Source organism: Martes martes, assembly GCF_963455335.1.
Source record: "Martes martes genome assembly, chromosome: 11".
Taxonomy (NCBI): domain Eukaryota; kingdom Metazoa; phylum Chordata; class Mammalia; order Carnivora; family Mustelidae; genus Martes; species Martes martes.
The window spans coordinates 83,162,063-83,185,152 of record NC_137899.1 but is presented as its reverse complement, the minus strand read 5'-3'; the positions used below and the strand labels follow the sequence as shown (position 1 = coordinate 83,185,152).

The 23,090-nt window shown below is 36.5% G+C and overlaps 1 pseudogene across 1 annotated transcript in view; it reads right to left on the bottom strand.

Moving 5' to 3' along the window:
- Positions 1-1,951: 1,951 nt before the first annotated feature.
- LOC308352491 (large ribosomal subunit protein uL22-like) overlaps positions 1,952-23,090 on the bottom strand; it is a 126,208-nt pseudogene continuing 105,069 nt past the window's right edge. The window contains exons 3-5 of the transcript in view: positions 4,089-4,188; positions 3,663-3,887; positions 1,952-2,032 (exon numbers count right to left, since the gene is read on the bottom strand). The product of the transcript in view is annotated as a large ribosomal subunit protein uL22-like (transcript). The remainder of the gene's footprint in view (positions 2,033-3,662; positions 3,888-4,088; positions 4,189-23,090) is intronic.

The following is a 23,090-nucleotide window of genomic DNA, read 5'->3' as shown; positions in this document are numbered from 1 at the left end:
ATATATGTATTTATTATTTATAAAATATTTTTATTTATTGGAGAGAGAGGGAGAGACAGTGCACACTAGAGGATTCTTCCGTCTTTAATTTAATCATTATATTAAAAGCCTGTTCTAAAATCTAGAAAATACTCTTCAAAAGGAAGGAAGAACACCATGATTATTAAAAATATTGAAAATAATTTCAACTAATCAACACTTAAGGAAACACAAACCATTATTTGATTTGGGAACATCTTGCCTATCAATTTTGGAAAACAAATTTTAACAGTAACTCCTACTTGTGGAAAAATGCAGAGTAACAAGCTTCCTCACACATCAGTAAAGAGAAGGAGAGTAAACGATCACAACAGTTTTGGGAAGTACTGTGGAAGAACTGTGGAAGATGTAACAGGACTCCGCAGGAAGTGTGGAGGATGTTACAGGATGTTACAGGAAGATGTTACAGGACTCCACACGCACTCATGTGGTTTGGTCTAATAATTCTACGCCTGTGAAACAACCTCAAGGAAACAATTTAAAAAAAGTAGAGGCAAAATATGCATTTCAGAACCTTTTTTTAAATCTAAAAATTAAGAAATAGCATAAATGCTGAATAACATAAATATGATTAAATAACTTGAAGTCTATTGCCTCAATTCCATCTTATGCGCTGGTTTAAAATGTTTACCAACAATGTATTAAAAATTATTTCTCTTCTTCTCTTGCATAGGTTTTCCTCCATGTTTTTGCTTTATCCTGTGTTTGAGTCCTGTTAACACCTAGAAGCAGACAGAATCTCTCTTCCTCGAATTGTTGAAAAGTCCAGGACTTTAATTAGAGCAACTCAACTTGTTTCTTCCTGAACCAGTCTATTGTGTCAAGGAGGGCTGAGATGGGAATCCCAGAAGCTCATGACAGATCAATACCTCTACATGGGCTGCTGTGTAATAGGGACAGAGGATAATGGATGCTGGCCACGCAAGCTACTATAGTTTTAGAAGAAAACTGATATAATATAGGGGTATAAATGGCACAAAGCTGTCTTTTTAAAAAATTTTTTTTACTGGTTCAGTCTTCGTTTTCTGTTTTTATTTTTCTTAATTTCAATTAATTAACATATAATGTATTATTTGTTTCAGGGGTACAGGTTTGTGATTGATCAGTCTTATATAACACCCAGTGCTCATTACAACACATACCCTCCCCAATGTCCATCACCCTGTTTCCCCACCCTTCAACTCCCCTCCCCTCCAGCAACCCTCAGACATAGCTGTCTTAAATAAAGAAAAATGTTATAAAAAATACAATGATATTTATTAAACTTTTTTTTTTTAAATGAAGATGGAGAAGGAGACTAGAATTTTACTCTCTATAATTCCTCATGGGATTGGAGAGTAATTTTCCTTGTGGATATAGGGGCACAAGATTTTCCAAAATAGAAGTTCCAATATCTAGAACCACTTTATTTTTAAAATTCGATTTATTTAAAATAAAAAATAAAAAAGCCCCAAAACAGTTCATTCCTTAAACATTTCAAATGAATCCATTTTTCAAATCTTATCAGCAAAACTTATTGCAAAACTGGTACTATTGTCAACATTTTATAAATGGGAACATCGAAGCTTATTGAGTAGAATTAATTAATTTGCTCATGGTTATAGTCATTGGAATTTTAAACCAGTTTTAACTGTAAATTCTATGGCTTATGTTATTTCCTCACTGGTAGTAGCAGCAAGGAGTCATAAAGTGTGATATCTTTTTAACAAACTTCTTGAATAAATAATCTGTGTCGATTTTAAATTAAGGCATTTTTCTAGATTTTAACAATGCAGGAAAAAATATAAAATATACAATTTTAAATGAAATTGTAAAATGGATGTGAAAATAATGGGTGTGGGGTATAGCGTATGGTCTCTAGAGAGATTGAGGAATATGAGAACTCCATATAATAAAATCACCTGCATAATAATCACTGGCCCTTGGCTGTGTATATTGGCGTCCCATATTCAGGTGTGTAGTAAGTGTAAGGCTGGAAATTGCTTCCTGTCATCTGGAAGAAAAGCAATCAACAGGAAAGCACAGGACAAAACTATAAAAATGCTCACGTGGAGACACAACTAAAAAGCCTTCCAGAAAATCTCTGAAGTGTCCTTACCAACAGAATATCTTCTGTCTAAAAAATATTATCCAAAATTGATGTAAATTTGATAAAGCTAAACTGAATATAAGACATATGATTATGCATGTATATATTTCAATATATTGCACAGATGGGAAGTATCTAGATTTATATATTCTCCATTAGAAGGCATTAAGTTCAAGATACAAACATAAGGTTTTTAAAAAAATAACTTATGTTCTAACAGAGTGTATCACAAACTCCAGCTCTGTAGCCATGTCAGGGCTATGATCTAGGTTCTGGGGGGCTTCCTTCCAGCTCTGGTGTGGGAATGTTTGTGAATCTGGCAAGCTGATATATTGCATGATGACTCTTTCTCATAGGTAAACTGATACCACTGTCCTGGATTAAAAAATCTAAAATTTTCCCTGGTTCTGAATGACTACTGTTCACGAATTCTGCTCAAACAAATAGTTTTTCCAGTAGAGCGCACACTTTTTATTCTGGAGAGTACTCATAAATACATGATAATTGATTTAAAAAGTATTGAGTTTCTACTCAGCTAGGGCACTAGGGATGCAGTGGTCAACGAGAAATATAGATTCTACTTCTTTATTAATGTACTCTTTGAAATATAAGAAGGTAATAAATTTATTTTTCCTCCAATCTTTATCTTTAACCCCAGAAGAAAAGTTCCTGCTTTCTATTCTGGCATGTATGTGTGTATATGCATAGATAACGATAACTTGCAGGGACTTTGTTCTTGTCACTTTGATGTTTACACACTAAAAAAAAAAAAAAAAAAAAGTTTAGTATGACCCAGACTTTTCTTTTTTTAAAAAACCTAGAGTTACCTAAATCAAAATTACAGTTTCCCAATACGACGCTTATCCTACGCACACCTTCCCCCAAGCCCTGTGTCTGATTCTTTATTCTCCCTGTCACACCTCCCTATTCACTGCCTGCTGCCAAGAGATGACGTGATGGTCCGAAAATACTTCTTAGAGGAGTTATTTCAGCTTACTATCCCGGAGAAAGGGAGAAAGCATGATAAATCATTTTAAGTTCATAAATTGAAAGCCCGCAGGCCCCATCCAGAGTATAGATACATTTTCTCTGATCCCACCATACTTTAAAACATTTTTATTAATTGCTAATATTTATAAAGTTGGAAGATTGTGAGTAATAAAATAGATTTCTAGCTTCTTTCATAAATTAGAAGATCTAGTCCCCCTGAGCCAGCGTATTAAGATGATCCAATAGCTAGAGCTGGGTACAGCTGTCCCCTCTAAGCCCCTGTCATTAAGTTCCCCGCCACTCACCAGTGGATTATACCCGGCTTGCTTTGCTTAAAAGATCGGTCTCATTGGCATTTGAGATTTGAATGCTAGCCTACAGGCAAGAGAAACTGCACGTTCCTTAATATTTCAGTTAGGGTTCTTATTTATAAACATTCGAACCAGGTCTGACAAATTTAGCAAAAGCAATTTGATAAAGGATAGTAGATAGTTCACATAAACTGTCAGAGGAGCAAAAAATCTGGCTGGGAAGCTCTGCTTGCCCAGAACAGCTGTCGCATCACAGCCTTGTGCTGACCAAGATGCTGTTCCACTGAGCTCCCCAGGCTCACAGCGGGCACCGTGTCCCGGGGTCTGCCGTGGTACCACCGGGCTTCTGGCCCCGCTACAGAGGGCTTTTCATTTTTCCACACCACACCACCTTTCTCTCCAGTAGCATTCAATCTACTCAATGTCACCGTCCTCCTGTTACTTTCTTCCAAATGATCCTTTGAAGGAAAATAAGTCACACACCTACCTTGTATCTCTAAGCAAGGCCAGGGAAGCAAATTTGGGCATCTACTTTGGTGAGGTGGGCAGGGGTTCATAAGGTTCCATTGATTAAGTGGCTTGCCTTAAGGCATACAGTGAGCTGTCCTGGTAAAGATGAAATCTGAAGTCACATCTCCTGTGCCCATCCATTATCTTACCCTTGCCCCTACCTCTATACCGATAGAAAGCTGTAGTCCTAAGGAAAGCATCTGAGGTGGTAGAACTTTTAGGAACTGTAGGAAGCTTTTTACTTTTAATCTTAAAAATTTCCATTTAAAGACCATTATTTCTCAAAACATGCGTTCAATGCTTGCTGCATATAAGCCTGGGTACAACAGGAAGACATATGACACTAAGGAAAGACTACGTCCCTGATGTGCTACCATTAGGTCCCAGAAAGCAGAAAAAATTAACAAGGAATGCTGTCAACTTCTGCCGTAGGGAACAGATACGTTATTCTAGGATTTATACTTCATGAAACCCCAAAATCTGTCCCATGCGCAGTACCTTAGCTTCATTTAATCTCACACAGAGGCCTGAGTTTTTCCAACAGGAACTGAATTATTCTGATAAGTAATAATTACAATGTACTTTGATATCCTGTACATATGATGACCAGGTAAGTAGGACAGGATAGAAAATTCTTGAAAGCATGAATACGTGTGTGCATTTTGAATGAGTGAATGCTCTTAATGACAGGCTTTCAGGTCATCAGAATAGGTACAAAAAGCTGACCTGAGGCAGTTTCCACATGCTCAATCATATTACATTCTTTTTTCACATTGTAATGAGAGAAATAAAACATCCTCTTTCTTTTGCCAAAATAAGTAGAGGTATCAATTATCTGAAATGTAATTTAATTTCTTTTGTGTGTCAGGCCAATAGAAAAGAAGGGATACAGATAGGAAAAGAACAGTTGTAATCAAAAAATCATAAATAATTACATTTAAAGGTCTAGCCTAAGTAGCTGGTTCAGACTTTTGTTTGTCTTCATCCAATTACATGACTTACAAAAATGGTGATTAAATAAATGAATAAATGATCTTTTCACAAGCCAGAAGAAATGCAGCTTACTATTTATCACTGATCACTGCTCAGTGAAAACCAGGAAATAAGGGAAGAGGCAGAGCAGTGACTCAGAGTAGTGATATGGAATCAAACTGAGTCAGGAAAAAGTACCCAGGAGGACAAACCAAGTGTCACAGACTAGCCACTTCCTTCGTCTAATTTTATTACAAAATGTGTTGAAGGAAAGAAACAACAAAATGAATAGCTTCCCTTCTATGTGTATTGGGACAAACAACCCCTGTTAGGAGTGACTTTCTTTTTCATTTAATACAAAGAAAATGTGTAAAGATGAGGATACTTTAAGATGTTATAATTCTTCTAATTAGAATTACATCATTTTGAAATAATCATATTAGAATAAAAGCAGAGCATCTCCTTCTCTCTTTTTATACTCTCTTATTCTCTATTTATCTGTCTATACCTCTGGTTCTCAGTCTTGTTCCTACACACATGTGGGCTCTGCCTCTGTCTCTGTTTCTCTCTCTCTCTCTCACACACACACACACACACACACTCTCAGGCATGTACCTAGATACAGTTAGCACTACATACCAATAGTAGTTAACCCTGGGACTTAAGGGAAAAGAAAAACATATTTAAATGCTTAAACATACCAGAATACTTTACATCTACTACTATTGTTCATTGCGAATTTGACTATAATTACCCTGTAAAATTACCTCTTGCGAAAACAAAGAAAACCAAGATTCCTAAGTTCACCATCTATTGAGAAATCTGTCTCTTTTTTCTTACCCTGAGAAGCTCTTGTTCAATCATGAGAGTGGCACTTTATTGTGTATTCCATTATTTGTCAGATAAGCCTATGTTGATCGTATAATATCAAAGAAGCACTAGGCTAAGAGAGCCCACATAGGTCACTTGAATATGAAAAAGGAAAGAATTCCTTTTGCATATTGGAAATAATGTGGTGATATTTCTACATGGAGTGGTGAAAAAATGAACACCTGTTCTTCAATCCTGGTCTTCTAACCTGTAAACTTTTTATATCTGTAATGGTAATGGAGGTTGTGTTTGGGAGTGGGCCCGAGGAGATTGCTGAAGCCAGAAGACAGTCATAGGCTTGGTGTGGTGTGGAGGAAGTGAAGCAGCGCTGGGATCGAAGCAGAGCGCACAGGGGGGCACGAAGTTGTTGAACGGATGCCCCTTGCTCAAGCTGCACCTTTATCTCCACAGCATGTCAGCTTAGTCACTGGGTGACCCTTAAGAGGACTCTTCCGACTCGATACAATACTTAGTCAGGTCCTCTTTCCACCTCTCTGATTTCTCTGTCTGTACTCTCCCAAGCTACTGTTCTCAACAACATTCAGGTCATCTTCCCAGTCTGTGGGCATTTTGTTGCTTATTTATTTACTGTTGTTGTAATTGGATTGACTCTAGTTACCGGCTCTCTTTAGACTCCTAAATCAGTACTTTCATTCCCAACCTCCCTTCCAAGTTTGAGCCACACACTGTGAACTGCCTACTGGATATCAAATACTGCTTAGATTTCAGTTGTAGAGTAACTCCTACATTTTCTTATTATCATTGCTCTTGAAAACTCACATGATTCATTGACAACTCCTTCACCCTTTGCACAAAACTCTCAATCCAGTGAATTGCAAGTCTTGTTTTATTTAATAATTTTTAATATGTATGTCACATTTTCCGGTGCTCTGCATTAATCCTTGACTTGTGATCCTTGACAAGTAATCCTTGACTTGACTTGACTTGTGATTCCTATTGTGACACCTGAGTTGTTGTTACGTGGTCCCTTGTTTTCTGTCCATTTACTGATTAGCCAAACTTTCAGGAAATTACTGTAATAATCGTTCCAAAACCACATTCTGATTAGATACCCAATCCCCTTTTTTAGATCTTCAACAATTCTCTATTTTATTTATAATAAACGCTATCAAGACACATTCAAAGCTCTTGAAAAATCTGATGCTATGTCATCCCATCTTATAAGGTCACATTTTATGCATCCTGTACCCAAATTATATTCCTTGGTTTTCCTGGAACATGCTTAATACTTTGATTTGTGTTGTGTCCTCTGGCTGACATGACCTACATCTTTGTATGTTAAAATAACACATATTGTTCAAGGATATGTGCAAATGCAATGAAGCACCTGGGAATACTTCTTTAACTATGCTTATATCTTCTACCTGTTTTGTATCCTTGTCTCTCTCTTTATCAGTGCATCTGTGCCATTTCACCTACTAGACTACAAAGAGTTTTTTTTTAAGCGAGTGAGTATGTTATCTTGTCAATCCTTTTCCTAGTAACTTGAAGTAAGTATTTGAGCAGTAGATTAATGAAATACAAAATTAAAATTACATAACATAACGAGTTACCATATTAAAAATAGGGTTGCAACAGATTATCCCTTAAAAACTCAAGTGTATAAGATTCAATAAAAGCAGGAGGCTTAAAGATATCGTCAGACATCCTAATATAAATAATGAAGTATATATCCTTTGTATTTCTTAATAATAATTGCATTATAAAACAGAATTTTAATAATTTGTTGACGTAACGTTGCAAAATAGAATTCTATCACATCAGAGTGATATTACAGAGATGTCCATAACTATCCTGTATAGGCAAAATTTCCACCTTTTGTTACTGCATTCCCTTTTCTCCCTCACTCTACTTCCTGATCCCTGGTATTGTTAGAATCTCATTAGTGTTTTCAACTGAAGTCACAAAATGAACCAATCTTAATTTTATCTTGGCATTTCAATGTTATTAATTTGTATACTCTATATCCATTTGCCTTACTGTAGGCCTTGTTTGTGTTGGCCTCTGAGCCTCACTGAAAACGGGTTTCATTGTTCAGGAAATGCTCTAAGATCATGAATCTTGTCATTATCTGGTATTCATTAAGGACACTCTGTGTAGAGATTAGTTGAGGGTGAGGAAATACACTGCAGTCTGCAGTGAAATTACTGGATGCAATAATGGTTTCAAATGAAAACTAACAAATTCTACATGGAAGAAAGAGCATGGGCTGTTCATATGATAACATTACTACTTATTAGCGGCTTAACCTTGGATGCGTTGCCAACACTCAGCATTGGTTCAGTTGGTTTATTGTGTTTTGTTTTTTTAGTGTGAGATGAGTAGGATAATAAAGCCAAACTTACAGTATTGTTATAATGAATAATAGAGCTAATACAAGTCAAGTACCTTAAAACTAGTAAAGGTTCAATCATTATGGCTAAACTTTAATATATGCAATCACATGAATTGATTTTTTCAGTATTCATTTTAAAATATAACACTTTACCAGATATTTATTCATTTTTTTAAACAAACACATTTCTAGTAACTAAATTGTCCACTGTCAGAGATCAATAATCCCATTACATATTTGAAGCTGCTTGACTAGAAGGACCCTGTTCATTAATTTATTTCCTGTGCAGTGCAGTGTACCTGGGACCTGGATAGTGCTTAGGACAAGTTCATTCACTGAAAGGGAGCAGGACTACCAAGAGACAGAAGCTCCAAATTATTTCCAATGATTTCATTAAAACAGTATGATTAAAGTGAAGACAACATTCTCTAAAATTTCACATGGGCAGAAATGTTTAGGAGTGAAAAATAGCTTTACTTAATAATTAAATTTGATTAGAAATATAAGAGGTGAATCAGAAAAAGAGATCTAGGTAAGGCTTAATAATAATTTGGGAAACGATAAAAATCTAAATCTTTTGTTCCTTTTGCATCTCCCGGAATTAAAATAAACCTATAGGAAAATATGTATCTTTTATTTCCTTAATCAAGATTGGTTTCTGGAATTTGAAACTATAGTTTCCATGGCTAGAGTGTTTCTTGACAATTTCTAGGGAATTTGGTTTAAGAACTAATATTGGAAACTATTCTTTATTTGCATGATTATCATCCTGGGCTCTCTAATTTCTGCCTCCTACCTAGATTAGACTTGGAGGTTTCTCTTTTTCCTCTTTTGCAAACAAATGGGACAATTTCATGTCTTGATTCTGGTCTGTAATTCTCATTAAATGATAATGATCCATGTATGTTTTAGATACTGTTAAGTATGATTTAATTTCCACCCTCTCACTTACAAATGTTACCTGCTTTGGGACTTTAAAGGGAAGAGCATTGTTGTTTCTTTGCAACTATTCTATGCCAAACATTTCAAATATTATTTGATTTTAAATTTCCAATGTTTGTTATTATTCTAAGAGGACAATAAAAAGGTGCAAGTGAATCTTCACTTTAAAAAAAAAAATCTTAAATGTCACGCTTTCCAAAAACTGCTTACTAAATATTGTTTCTCAAGATGTTTTGTTTTTGAATGATTAAGAAAGATACAGTTAACTAGGGGATTATCATATAACACTGGTTGTGTTAAATTATTTTAAATCAATGGTAAGTTGATGTGTTCTAGTAAATCTGACCACATGTGTTCAGTTCAGCTGGAAGATGATATAAGGAATCTAAAAACAAATATGAGGCTGTATTTGTTTTCTTAAAAATTTTACGTATCCTGAAAATTTTTTTTAGTATAGCTGGGACGGTATCCTCGAATATCCTTGAGGCAATAATTCAGGAATAGCTATGAGTGGATGACTTTGAAGTGCACAATTCATAAACGAGGTTCCTGCTTTAGAGAGGTGTCATGTCTCCTGAGTCCAAAAGGGAAAGCTACAAATAGCAAGGTCCTTATGAACAAACTGAATTGGTAAGACAGATTTGAACTCAGTGTAGAAAGAACTTGAGGTCTCTGCTTCTTACTTTGACTATCCTTATTATATTCAGAAGTCAGTAATACCATTGGTAGCACCATCCTTAAGCGGAAAATACGATTTCACCACATCATTCGTCACCAGCCTCATCGTCATCTCAATCTCATTTTGCCAAATTATTTCTCTGTCCCAACATTCTGTGGATGTTACAGCAATAATTTCATGTCCAGTTGGAGGCATTCTCAATATAAATTGATTCTGATTGCCATTCCTCTTAATAATACAGTCTAATTCTGCCTAATTCAATTCCATTATTGTTTATCTAGTTTTACACTTATTTATTGCTCTTTAGTTCTGACTTCAGAGGCTACTTTATTTATAGAGTAATATTCCAATTCAATAAATAGGCTATACAAATAAGAAAGTCCCATATTTGTGAGTCATAGTTCTTATCTTCATGCTATATGAATTACCCAACACATATTTTTTCTGCCTCCTTTTTATGGCTTACTTAGTTTGATATTTTACATTTCAAAATATGCTCACACACAGATAAATTTAAAAACAACATTCCTGAACTTTCAGGGAAATGAGAAGAGAAAAGTGCAATCGCTTTTGCTGGAATTGAAGTTTAGTTTTGATGTAATCGCTCACAACCTAGATAAATATCAAGTTGACCACACAATGGCAGTGCAACCATGACACCACTGATGTGAGTGTGCACAAAGCATTTACTTCCTAGATGTGTTTCTGATTCTGATATCAATATTTTTTAGCTGTTCGGGATTAAATATGCACTACTGGGAGGGAAGCATAATCAAAGCCCATCCAGGAGAAAAATCATAACCTGGAATCACAAATGAAGAAAATCAGTATGGATATCAGAATTTTAAAATTATCAGGTACTGGGAAATCTAAAGCTGTTTCTGCACTTCCCTAATCCCAGCACACTCACATTTTCTTTTTTCAAGATTTTTTTTTTTTTTTCCAGAGAGAGAGAGAGAGAGAGCGAGAGAGCGCGCACAACAAGGGGAGATATAGGCAGAGGGAGAAGCAGGCTCTCTGCTGAGCAAGAAGCCCTATGTGGGACTCTATCCCAGGACCCTGGGATCAGGACCTGAGCCGAAGGCAAACACTTACCTGACTGAGCCACCCAGGTCTCCCAGCATACTCACATTTTAAGATCACAAAAAACAGGTAAGTGAATTAAAGTGCTAACATGCCATGGAGATCAGATATCAGATAACTATGTCAAGGAGAAGGAAATAAATAATGTGGCAGAATGGAAAACATGGGGATAATCATGGTAAGAAAGGAAGAATTATATCTCAGTGATCAATTACACTAGATTCTTCTTGTGATTGTTTTGTGTGCATTGTCATCCATTATATAACATAATAAGAGGAAATTCCTAATTCTTAAGCAATTGAAATAGAAAAATTATAAAAGAACGAAAAGTTGTGAACTAGATGCTTGAGAACTTTTTTAAGAAGATGAAATCTCTTTAGTATTCTGTTCTTTCTGATTGAATACAGACTATTTCTCTCAGGAAGCAGGCCCATTGAAAATGTAAAAAATTCCAATTCAACTCATAGGTAGGTAATACTACTGCTATTTTTCTATTATAGATTTTGTATTACAGATGTTGACCATCTCCTGATAACTGAACCCTAGCTAGGTTCAATCTATACAGATAGGCAGGAAAGACAATGTGATTGAGGAGTAACTTATAAGAAAACAAGTGAGTAGAAGAGTTGGAAAAATCATTCTAAATGGGAGAAATTCAATCTACCTAATGTGGCCTATGGACTCTTTATTTCTCCAGAGGATGTAGAAAGCATGATTGGTTGGGGGTAGGGCATGAATTGAGTACATATTTAGTGCAAAGAAGAATTGATATCCTGTGCCAATCTGTATAAACAGTAATAGGATGAACTGGAACTAAACTGGGATTTCAACAGATGCACAAGAGACCATCTTCTCATTCATACAGTCATTAAAAAAATTTATTATGCATCATTATGCCAAGTTCTGTTAACACAAAAAGAGACATAATGCTTATTCTCAGAGAACACACGCACTGTGAAAGGTAAAGAGGAATAATCATATTTACCAATTTAGTATCTAGCATCTTATGACAGAGATCTTATGTTGTAGAATATGGAGAAGCATGGAAAGAATAACTTAGTTTTCGTAGAGGGGTTATGAAAGACCTTAAAGAGAGAAGAATATTTGGGTTTAAACATTTGAGGGCAATAGAAATATATTAGGTAGTTTGGAAGGCAATTCATTTTCTGAGAGGATGTTGCAAGTTGAGCTCTCTGTAAAGCCACCTCTAAAACAGAGATTAGCTTGCAGAATGTTTACTAAGGGGTGCTCTTGGGACCTTTACTTCCCTATTGAAGTAAAGGAAAGGAGCAGAATAGAGTAGGAAGTGAAGTCCAAGTGTGATGGAAGTCTAATTATAGCTTTGGCCTACCCCATAAGGAGCTCTGGAAATAGAGTGGACTTTGAGGTTTTTTTCTGAGCCAAACTGAGATAACCAAGCTGTTACACCCTTCATACAATTAGGCATTTGCATGACGGCCACCCCAAGAAGGGGCATTCCTCCCAGGATAGGCAGTGGTATTAGGGACCAATAACTAAATTGTGTTTGCTGATGATGTTCCCAGAAGCTGGGCTAAAAGTTCTACCTTGAAAAGGAACTGTGGCATATCACAATGACCATGACAGAGGTGATATGAATAGAAGCTTGCACTTGATGGAAAAGGTTGGGAATAGCCACTATGATAATGGGAAAACTTGTTGGATAAAACACACATTATAGAACCAAGGTACAGGGGAAACTGAGGGTGCAATGGAGACTGGTTACCATCCTGGGAATGCCAAGTCCTGTTACCCCTCTGGGGCAGCACCAATGATTTAAGGAGTTCTAAGCAGCAGTTTTTGGGTCAGTTCAGGCTGGTGGAAAAGGAAGACAAAAGAGAGCATAGCTAGGAGAATGTATCTCTGGGTGAGGGGCAATGAAACCTATCAGTTGGGAAAGGCAAGACAAGACACCGTTTCCACAACCACATTGCTAGAAACATACAGTAGAGCTGTGGTAGGCAGAATAAGGTCTCAATAGATAAGAGATCCGTGTTGTAATTTCCAGAGCCTTTGAATACGTTACCCTAGATGGCAAAAGGGACTTTACAGACATGATTAAAGGTATGGACCTTGAGATAAGGACCTGATGATTCATTATGTGGGTAAGCCCAATTAATTACAGTGGTCCTTAAAAGTAGAAGAGAGCTATAGGAGAGAAGGCCAGAATGATGCAATGTGAGAAAGACTGGAATTGTCATTGCTGGTTCTGAGGATACAAAGAGGCTGTGAGTCAAAGAAGGTGGGTAACCTCTAGAAGCTGGAGGAGGGAAGGGAATGGACCCCACCCAAAGCATACTGATAGGAATATGTCCCTGCAAACACTTTTATTTTAGCCTGATGAGGCCCCTGTCATACTTTTGACCTACAGAATTGTAAGACAGAAAATTCATGCTGTTTTAAGCCATTAACTTTGTGGTAATGCATTACAGCAACAATAGAAACTTACAAGCCGATGCATGTTAGAAGTTAGGATCTAAATTCAGCACACAAGGTGAATTCAATTAATCAATATTGAGTTTGACAATAGTGTATATGGCCCATAAAATATAATGAACATGATCTGGCTTATATGACCCTATATATTCATCTTTATCTATAAATACATAATGTGTAAAATAATGTACATAGTATATACATGAGACATACATATGCCAAAAAGTTACACTCCTTTTTAAAATTACACACATAATCAAAATTATGTGAACTAATAGCATACATGGTGTTCTAATCTACTAGATAAAAGGAGATAAGAAAGACAAGAATACTATTGGAAAGGAAGTTTAAATAACTCTCTTTGATATAGGTGAATGAGGCAGGAGGTCAGCTATAAGAAAAAAGTTAAAACATCAGAATAGGAAAAGCCAAATCTGACTTAATTCTGATCTCATGGAGTACTGATTAAAGGGTCTTACTATTCTTCCCATCTAGGAATAGGATTGCTTCCAGCATTTGGGACAGGACCAAAATTCTGGGAGAGATGAAATACTCCACAGGATTCAGAGGCATGGAGCTAAGTAGATTAATATAAAGCCTGCTGATTGACTAGTAATATCTTTTATTCAAAATCCCAGAAAAGACTTAAGCTGCTTTTGGTCCTTAAGAAAATGATATAATGATAAAACTTCAGGGTTAGTAGCACTTTTAAACTAAAAACAATAAAATTAAAATTTGTAATTAATGCTATTAAAAACCTACATTCCTATGAATTATATTACATGAATTTGAAAATAAACTTAATTTCAGTCTATGAGAACTATTATTATAGTGGTTACAAAATGAATCAGTTGTGTAGTTCAGTTAACAGACAGCCTATTTCCCTTCCTGTCTGTATCCCAAGAAGCTGTAAGAAATCCAGAATCTCTTTTAAAATGGCAGATTCACAGTCAATAAGAGCTTCACTCTTGAGCAGCTTCCCAAGAGCAGGAAAACAGCGTTCTGATTTTCCCCTTTTGGGAAACAGGTCCATTTCATCCCATGGACTTTTCAGTGATGCAGAAAGTGCAAGATAAAAAAAGGTCTCATCTGCTTATCCTTGAAAATCCAATGCCAGGCTAAGGAGATGGGTTGGGGGAGGGAAAGAGGGAAAAAGAATGCAACACTAATACGTTTGATTTGTTTTGGGGTTTGATGTCATTATAGGAGAAAAGGAAATACCTTTAGAGCTTAGTTTATAACCCTACTTGTGGTATATAAGAACAAATATCCGGATTTTTGCATCATGATTGAGTAGGAGTTTGGTTTGTATTATAAAGCCCCAGAGGTGGGCAACAAACATAAAGATGCCATCTAATAGCCAAGAAGATACAAACAACAAAACAATAGTTCCGGGAATAAAGAAAGTGATTATAGGTCATTACTCAAGGTTGTGAATCCATGACTCCAAGTTGCATTTTAGATCCAAACAGAACAGAAGGTTGCAGGAAATACCCACTCCATCTCTTGGCTTCTCTGATTCTTCCCTCATGCCTGCCCTGCACATTCCCTGCAGACAAATTTTTACTCTGCGTTAGATACTCAATAAATATTTATGTAGTGAATAAAGCAAGGAGTAAACAGAATCAATGATTTAACAAATAATTTGTGTTTAAGGATGCTGAACTGCTCCAAAGGCCATTCTACTGTAAAAATACTCCACTTTTGGCATTTCTCTCTGGTGGTACGTCCGTGTCTGGGATTTGTGTCCAGTACTAATTAAGTGTACTCTCCTTTTAAACACCAATTTCTCAAAAGTGATTCTTTCTTGGCTTATGGAACAGCTCACTTAAATCTTCTAAATTGATTTGCTGGGGAGATGGCCCTGACCTTCTTCCCCTTTAGATACAGACTCATGTTCTACATCTCTTAAACTAAGGCTATGTTCACACCAGAGTAATTAACTGAATAATTGCCCTAATGGGATTTAACCTTACTCTCAGTCTTAATTGGATGATTGCTCCAGTGTGAACATACTCTAATAAGCTCCCTAAGAACTTAGCCTTTACCTTCTAAAACCAAAGTCTGCTGTGCTTTCCCTTCACTGAAGTTACTTCATTAGAGATGTAATGAATGTTAAAAACAAAATACTCAAAATAGAAATATGTGTGCTGGAGATAAAAGTTCCACTGATGATACCCCACAGAGATATTTACCATTAAACATTTACATAATGTTTGAGAATTTCCTTTCTCTCCCTCCCTTTCTTTCTCCTCTGTCACTGTCTCTTGCTATATATCTCTCTCTCTCTCACATGCATACACACATACATCTAGGTACACACAAACATATCCCATATGCAAAGAAACACATACATATATAAATAAATATATAGATATATGTATGTGCATACATACACAAACATACATGCATAGTAGAAGTCCCTCTAAGACCCATTTGGTTCAATGTGAGATGGTCAAGTATCAGCATAAATATTTACCTGTATTTTATTTACAAATAAAACCAGGGTAAAGCCAAATATCATCACTATAAACTGAACTTCTATAATACTTGTACAATACAAGGATAAATCTGATTTTTACTTAAAATAATTACTTTATTACTATAACTTCTAGTTATACACATTTAAGATTATAATGCTGGAACAATAAAGTTTTGACACTGTTCTATGCAAGAATGATCATGTGGTCCTTACATATTACATTTATAAAGCCAAATAAAAGGCTCAGTTTTACCAGATGTTAGTAGAATGAAGATTTTAATAGGTGTGGAGATAATCTCATTTTTTTCTAATACTTGTTTTTTTTCTTTAAATTATATATATTATTATTGTCATTATGATTATTTTTTCTGATGCTGCCATTCATGATTTTGGAGACTTCCTTCCTTATAACTAAAATCTTCTATTGAATTAAATAGCTAGACATTAAATACATTTATAAGAGTTATATGTTTAATAATAAAACATTTATGGATGTAACATGAAGCATGTAAAATTTCAACAAAATAGAATTATAATATTGAATACCTGCTTTTGGAGATTGTTTAACTATTAAATAATTTAAATAGACTTCTTGACTTGAAAGGGATATTGTGTTCTTTCTAAAGTTGTCTAGTAAAGGTGCTTTCATGACATTCATATTAGCAATGTATTTCTCTATTTAGCTATCCTGGTTTTTAATAATCATTTTCATACAAATAGATTCTATAATTAAATTACTGCAACATTTTACTTTTTAATATTAGATGTATAATTAAGCTTAATTATCTAATACGACACATATATTACCTAGGAGATCTTTTCACTCTGAGGTATGTCCACAATATTTACTCATATTTTAAAAAGTATCATTTATTGAATCGCTAAATACCAATATATCTCTATTTGTATATGTGTGTATATAGATATCATACACATATGTTTTTTTTTAAGATTTTATTTATCTATTTAACAGAGAAAAAGAGAGATCACAAGTAGGCAGAGAGGCAGGCAGAGATGAGTGGGGCAGGCTTCCCACTGAGCAGAGAGCCCAGGGCTCCATCCCAGGATCCTGAGATCATGACCTGAACCAAAGGCCAAGGCTTAACCCACTGAGCCACTCAGGCACTCCATACACATGTGTTTTGTTTGTTTTGTTTTTAAAGTTCTTTTCTTTGTTTGTTTGTTTAAATTATTCATTTATTTATTTGACAGAGATCACTAGTAGGCAGAGAGGCAGGCAGAAAGAGAGGGGGAGCAGGCTCCCTGCTGAGCAGGGAGTCCAATGTCGGGCTCGATCCCAGGACCCTGAGATCATGACCTGAACCGAAGGCTGAGGCTAACCCTCTGAGCCACCCAGGTGCCCCCACATGTGTTTTGATATATGTTTAGACATACTTTATATAAAAACAGAAAAAAAAATGTTGCCTTTTACCTAGCATCTAGTAGCCATTTTTCATGTTATTATAGACAGTTATATCTATATAACCAACTAATCTCTATTAGATACTTTTTGAAACCTCCTTTTCTGGGCGTATAAGCTGTTGGCAATTTTTAACCAATACAAACCCTGGTACCATGATCGTTCCTGGTAATGGACATTGTCTCTGCCCACCCAACATCCATTCTCTCCCATCTGTCTTCCTAAAAGAATCATGATTATGTTCAGGAATTCATTCTTTTTCCATGAGGCCTTTCTGTTTCAGGTAAATGTGACAATACTCATGGCTTGAAGCACATATAACTGGTGTAAAAGTAATCCTGCCCACTTTGTTAGTAACTGGCTAAGGAATAGAGCTGTCTGGGCACACTGAGATGTGAAACAACATTTTGAGAAAGTTTAACAACACGGAGAAGAAAAATAAACTTCTTTATAGCTGCTTTGGTTTTGTATTCACTATTCCTGTACCCATTTTCCCAATGCTAGGCCAAGTTTTGATAGATTATTTCCCCGGCTGCTAACCTCCAAAGCCAACATTATAACTGTGCTCAGTTGGAGACCTCACTATTTTTCCATGTTTAATCTCTCTGATATCAGGGATGTACCATACAATTTATGAAGCTCATTTAACTGACAGTGTTTTTTCACTCTTACACTGGCATAAAATAGTTTTTAAAGCTCCCCAGTGATTCCAAAATGCAGCCATGTTTGAGAACTAATGTTTAGCGTGCCTTTACCCATTGTCAAGTATTTCCTTACCCAAATTTAAACATTCAAATTATCTTTGATCTCAAAATCCATCTCATAAAAGAAACTAGCCTCCAAATTAGTTAAAAATTTCTATCATCAATAGTGCAAGGGCACCTGGGTGGCTCAGTTGTTAAGTGTCTGCCTTCGGCTCAGGTCCTGATCCCAGGATCCTGGGATCGAGCCCCACATCGGGCTCCCTGCTTGGCGGGAGGCCTGCTTCTCCCTCTGCTTATGTTCCCTCTCTCACTGTGTCTCTCTCTGTCAAATAAACAAAATCTTTAAAAAAAAAAAATAGTGCTGTTAAATCCACAGAATATATTTCCACCTTTTCCTTGCTAATTTAAATAAACTCTTACATACTTTAATTCATTACACATATATTGGGCACAATCCCTGCCTGAAATGATATAAAAGATGTATGTTTAAAATTATAACAAAAACTCACTGAATTGTGGATATTAATGGATTTTTTACTTGTAATATTTTCTCAAATTAAAAAGAAAAAATGATGAAGAAACACCTACTTCTCTGGTGTTTTGCATTCCCTTCCAGCCGTCATCCTAATTGGTCCTTCCTGTCTGAATGTTACTTTTGATCAGCCCTGACCTGTCCTATCCTCCTTAGTTCAGCTCTTTTTCTGAGTTTGGAAGGGCAATTGGCCCTATCCTATGAGCCGTGGGAAGACTTCAAATAATTGGTTGTATGTATTTAAGTTTCTGTCTCTGGGTGATAAAATGGGGGGCAGAGGCTTTTTCTCTGAGTTGATCTGTCTTCGTCGGAGCCCTGGATAACTGAGAATGACAGCAGCTGTGTCACTGCTCTAATGGTGTGGATTCAAGCATAGCACTAACAAGATGCACAGACAACAGGGAAACGTCACAGGAGAATCGAGAGGTTCAGAAATGCTGCTCCAACTGTGTTCAGATCTCGTCATTTCAAAATGGGGGCCCCCACAGTGCAAATGTGTCCCCAGAAGGGTACAGAGTTTAGAATATCTGGGAAACTCAGGGAACGCTAGTGGTTGGTGATGGTGGCAAAGCTGGCAATTGTTATCAATTCGCTGCCTGAGTGATAGGGCTCAGAAATGAGTGACAAGGCAATGCTAGCAGGTTAAAATTTTATATATATATATATATACATATATATATATATATATGACACATGGTAGCAAAATAATACTTCTACAACTATAGAGTGAAATGTGAAGTTTTGTTGCAAGGATGTGTCTTCAGGAGACATTCCTATGCTAAGAGGCACTTATATGGGCCACGTTTGACCCTGCAATGCAGTTAATAGTTTTAAATTGCCACTTGTGGTTTCTGTCAGTTTTTGCCCTTCTCATCCTCTTCATCATTTATATTTAATTACGGAGAATGTTCTAAAAATGTTCAAGAAAATCAACCTATATTTAATTTAAAATTCTATCCTGCTACTTCTCCCTACTGCAAGCAATCGCAAGAAGTCACCGAAGGAATCACCCGCTGATTGCCGCACACTTTTCATGGTCTCTTTCTCTTTTTCAGGAAATAGCCTCCTCAGCCACCGGTTCTTTTTCCTTCCTGTCCCAGCAGGAGGTTAAAGAAAACTTTTTTTTTTCTCCCCCATAAGTTAGATTTTAATTCGGTCATTATAATAGCACTAGTGTGAGATAGAAATGTGTGCTTCTCAATGTTCCTCATAGACATGGCTACTACTGCTCTTTTATTTATGAATGAACAAATGGGTGAGTGAATAAATGAATGAGTGAGTGAGTGCTGGCAGTGAGATTTCCTATTGAGGCGTCTCATATTCCTTAGAATTCTCATTTAAATCATCAGGAGTATGACGGGGGGAGTGTTTTCATGTTCATCATCAATTCTCTTTCCACTACTCTAAAAACACAGAAAGTTTTTTGGCTACTATCAGAGTTTAAACACGACGTCTGTTTCCTCACTCCTCATGAAGTGGTAACCTAAAGTAATAAATAACAACGGTGACAGCAGCCTAGTGCCTGGTGGAGCTTTAAATACCCCTTCAGCTCCATCAGTTTTATCCTTCGTTCTGACATGGATAAGGACATTTTCTCAATCTCATGTAGGTTGCCCTACAAACACAGCCTCAAACTAGTCTCATCTACCTGCAAACAAATCACCACCCTTGAGTCTGTTTTGAAAAACTGGTCCTACCACTGAATATAACAGCAGTAGCTTTTACTGAGTGTTTAATTTGTTTCAGATAGAGATGGTCCCACTTCATTGTCATGATAACCCTATGAAACGTGCACGATCATTATTTTCCCCCTTTACGGGTTAGGAAATTACAGTTTAGGAATATTAAGACACTTGATCAAAACCACACAGTTAGCAAAGGAATCAGAATTTGAACTCAACGTTTTTTTTTTTTTAATCACTTTTTTAAAAATTTCCATTTTATTTTTTTCAGTGTTCCAAGATTCATTGTTTATGCACCACACCCAGTGCTCCATGCAATACGTGCCCTCTTTAATACCCACCACCAGGCTCACCCAACCCCCCAAACTCCCTCTCCTCCAAAACCCTCAGTTTGTTTCTCTCCCTCCGATTTCCCCCAATTCACTTAAGCAGCACCTTCTAATGACATTGACCACAGATTGCTCATAAGCTGTTCTAATACTTTCTCAACTATACTTTTCTGAGGTAGGTAGAAATAAATTAGGCATCTGCTGAAATTAGACATATGAAATACTTGTTTGCTATCAGCTAGCTATTAGACATTGCAGAATATTATGAATATCTTATGACAAGAAGTTTCTTTTCTGAAATGTGTTTAAAAACCTCTTGTTTGGGGTGCCTGGGTGGCTCAGTGGGTTGGGGCCTCTGCTTTCAGCTCAGGTCATGATCCCGGGGTCCTGGGATCGAGCCCCGCATCGGGTTCTCTGCTCCGCGGAGAGCCTGCTTCCCCCTCTCTCTCCTTGCCTGCCTCTCTTGCCTACTTGTGATCTCTGTCTGTCAAATAAATAAATAAAATCTTTAAAAAAAAAAACACAAAAAAACCTCTTATTCAACTCTGTGTCCCTAGAATCCAGCAGAGTGCCTGCCATGTAGTAGATCTTTTATAATTGTTTATTGTTAAACTGATGAGTTTAGGTTAAGATTATTTGAGATCTCGAAGGCAAAATACCCATTTTTGTAGTCACTTTCTAATTCATAAAGTATTTGTTGAGAGCTACAAGACACTTGGGTGGATGGTAGGCGATGAGTATTTCGGATCAGAAAAATCAGTCTAACCTACCAAGGAGAGAGAGAACTACCTTATATTTCTATATATTTTACAACTGATTAAATATAATTGGTATCTAGGAGAGAGGAGAAAAGATATTCCCAGAGAGATTTATCCTAAATGGACATTAATCCAAATTTATCATATTTCTCAGGAGTCACCAGACTACTTGCAGTTTGTTATAGTTTTTGGAGCATCTGGAGCTAGAAGGGCAAGTGTCCCCCTGAGAACCATTTACTTTGAAAATTTAAAGATCATTGTGAATTTACAGATAATTAGTGGTTGTTTTCCTGGCCAAACACACTCTCTTAGGCTGCATTTAAAGAATCTTCCACAGGGGCGCCTGGGTGGCTCAGTGGGTTAAAGCCTCTGCCTTTGGCTCAGGTCATGATCTCAGGGTCCTGGGATCGAGCCCTGCATCGGGCTCTCTGCTCAGCAGGGAGCCTGCTTCCCTCTCTCTCTGCCTGCCTTTCTGCCTACTTGTGATCTCTCTCCCTCTGTCAAATAAATAAATAAAATCTTTAAAAAAAAAAAAAAAGAATCTTCCACAGTACAGAAGATTCACTGGCTTGATAAAATATCTGTTTGCTATCTCATATTTAGTTTAGTGAGTTCTGAAAATTATTAGGTAACAAATTTCAAATTTTGGTGTGCTAATGCATGATCTGAATTCTTTCAGTTTGGATAATGAAAAACTATACCACTCATGGACTCTGAATCAAACATCTGCTTAAAGGCAGATGTGGTTTGGGATAACCTGATTCTATCTGTCTTAGAAGCAGGTTGTATACTAAGATGTACATATTACAAGCTCTGTTCTAATCTGTAACCACCTTTTAAGAATATAGGTTCATTTAGTGCCTCTATTCACTATGTATTCAATGATACTAATTTCCCTAAGAAAAGATCACAGAAACATGCCATCTCTGGATTACAACAGTGAAATAAAATGTGCAGAATCAAACTGTCACACTTGCAAAGGTTTATAAAAACATTTTAAAATTCTCATTCTGCTTAAAGTTGGATGTCACCGTAAATCACCTCCCATTCTGCTTTAATGCTGATTGTCTTGGAGAGCATAAGGTTTCAATTCTACTTAGATCCAATAACCTCAGTACTGCTTGGTGATTCCTGGAATCTTATATCTGAGGCTTTTTTATTATCTGTGTAATTGACCTATAATTTTTATATTTAGGAACACAGTCATGTCAGGGGTGTTGGCGTTACTGAGCACACAGAATGCCTGAGGGATATTCTCTAGTCTGTATGATTTCAAGAACCAGTTATACTGTCCCTTTTACTTACCCAGGTCCTCTTTTGGCTCTGTAGCTCTAGCCATAATTGATTTTTTACTGTTTTAGAAGTCAGAAATATGCCTCTGCCTAATTATATCAGGAAGCTCAAACAAAAGAAAGAGAGAGAGAAAGAGAATCTTAAATATAAGCATTTTTAAAGTCACTCTTCCCTAGATTCGAGAATGTCCCCAGAGCATTTTCTCTGGTTTTCATACGTGGTTGTGGGTTTTATTTCTTTTCTGTTGTTTTTTTTTTTTCTTTTCTTTTTAAATTGAAAGTTGCAAAAGCTTAAAATTAGGATCGGGGAAATCCTATATGCATTTCCCATACAAGCAGCTTCACTTCTAGGTTCATAGGGATTTAAAGCTTGGTCTACCTCAAGTGCTCTCAAACCTTCATGCATGTTAGATTCGCCTGGAGGATTTAAACAACTCCTGATGCTTGTACCCTGTCCTCCCCACCCAGAGATTTTGATTAGCCTTGGGTGGGGCCCAGGCATTGGCAATTTTAGAAGCTCCAGAAAGGATTCTAATATACAGACAGGATAAGAGGCTCTCTGTTTATTCTGAGTAAACAATTCTGGCTTCATGGAG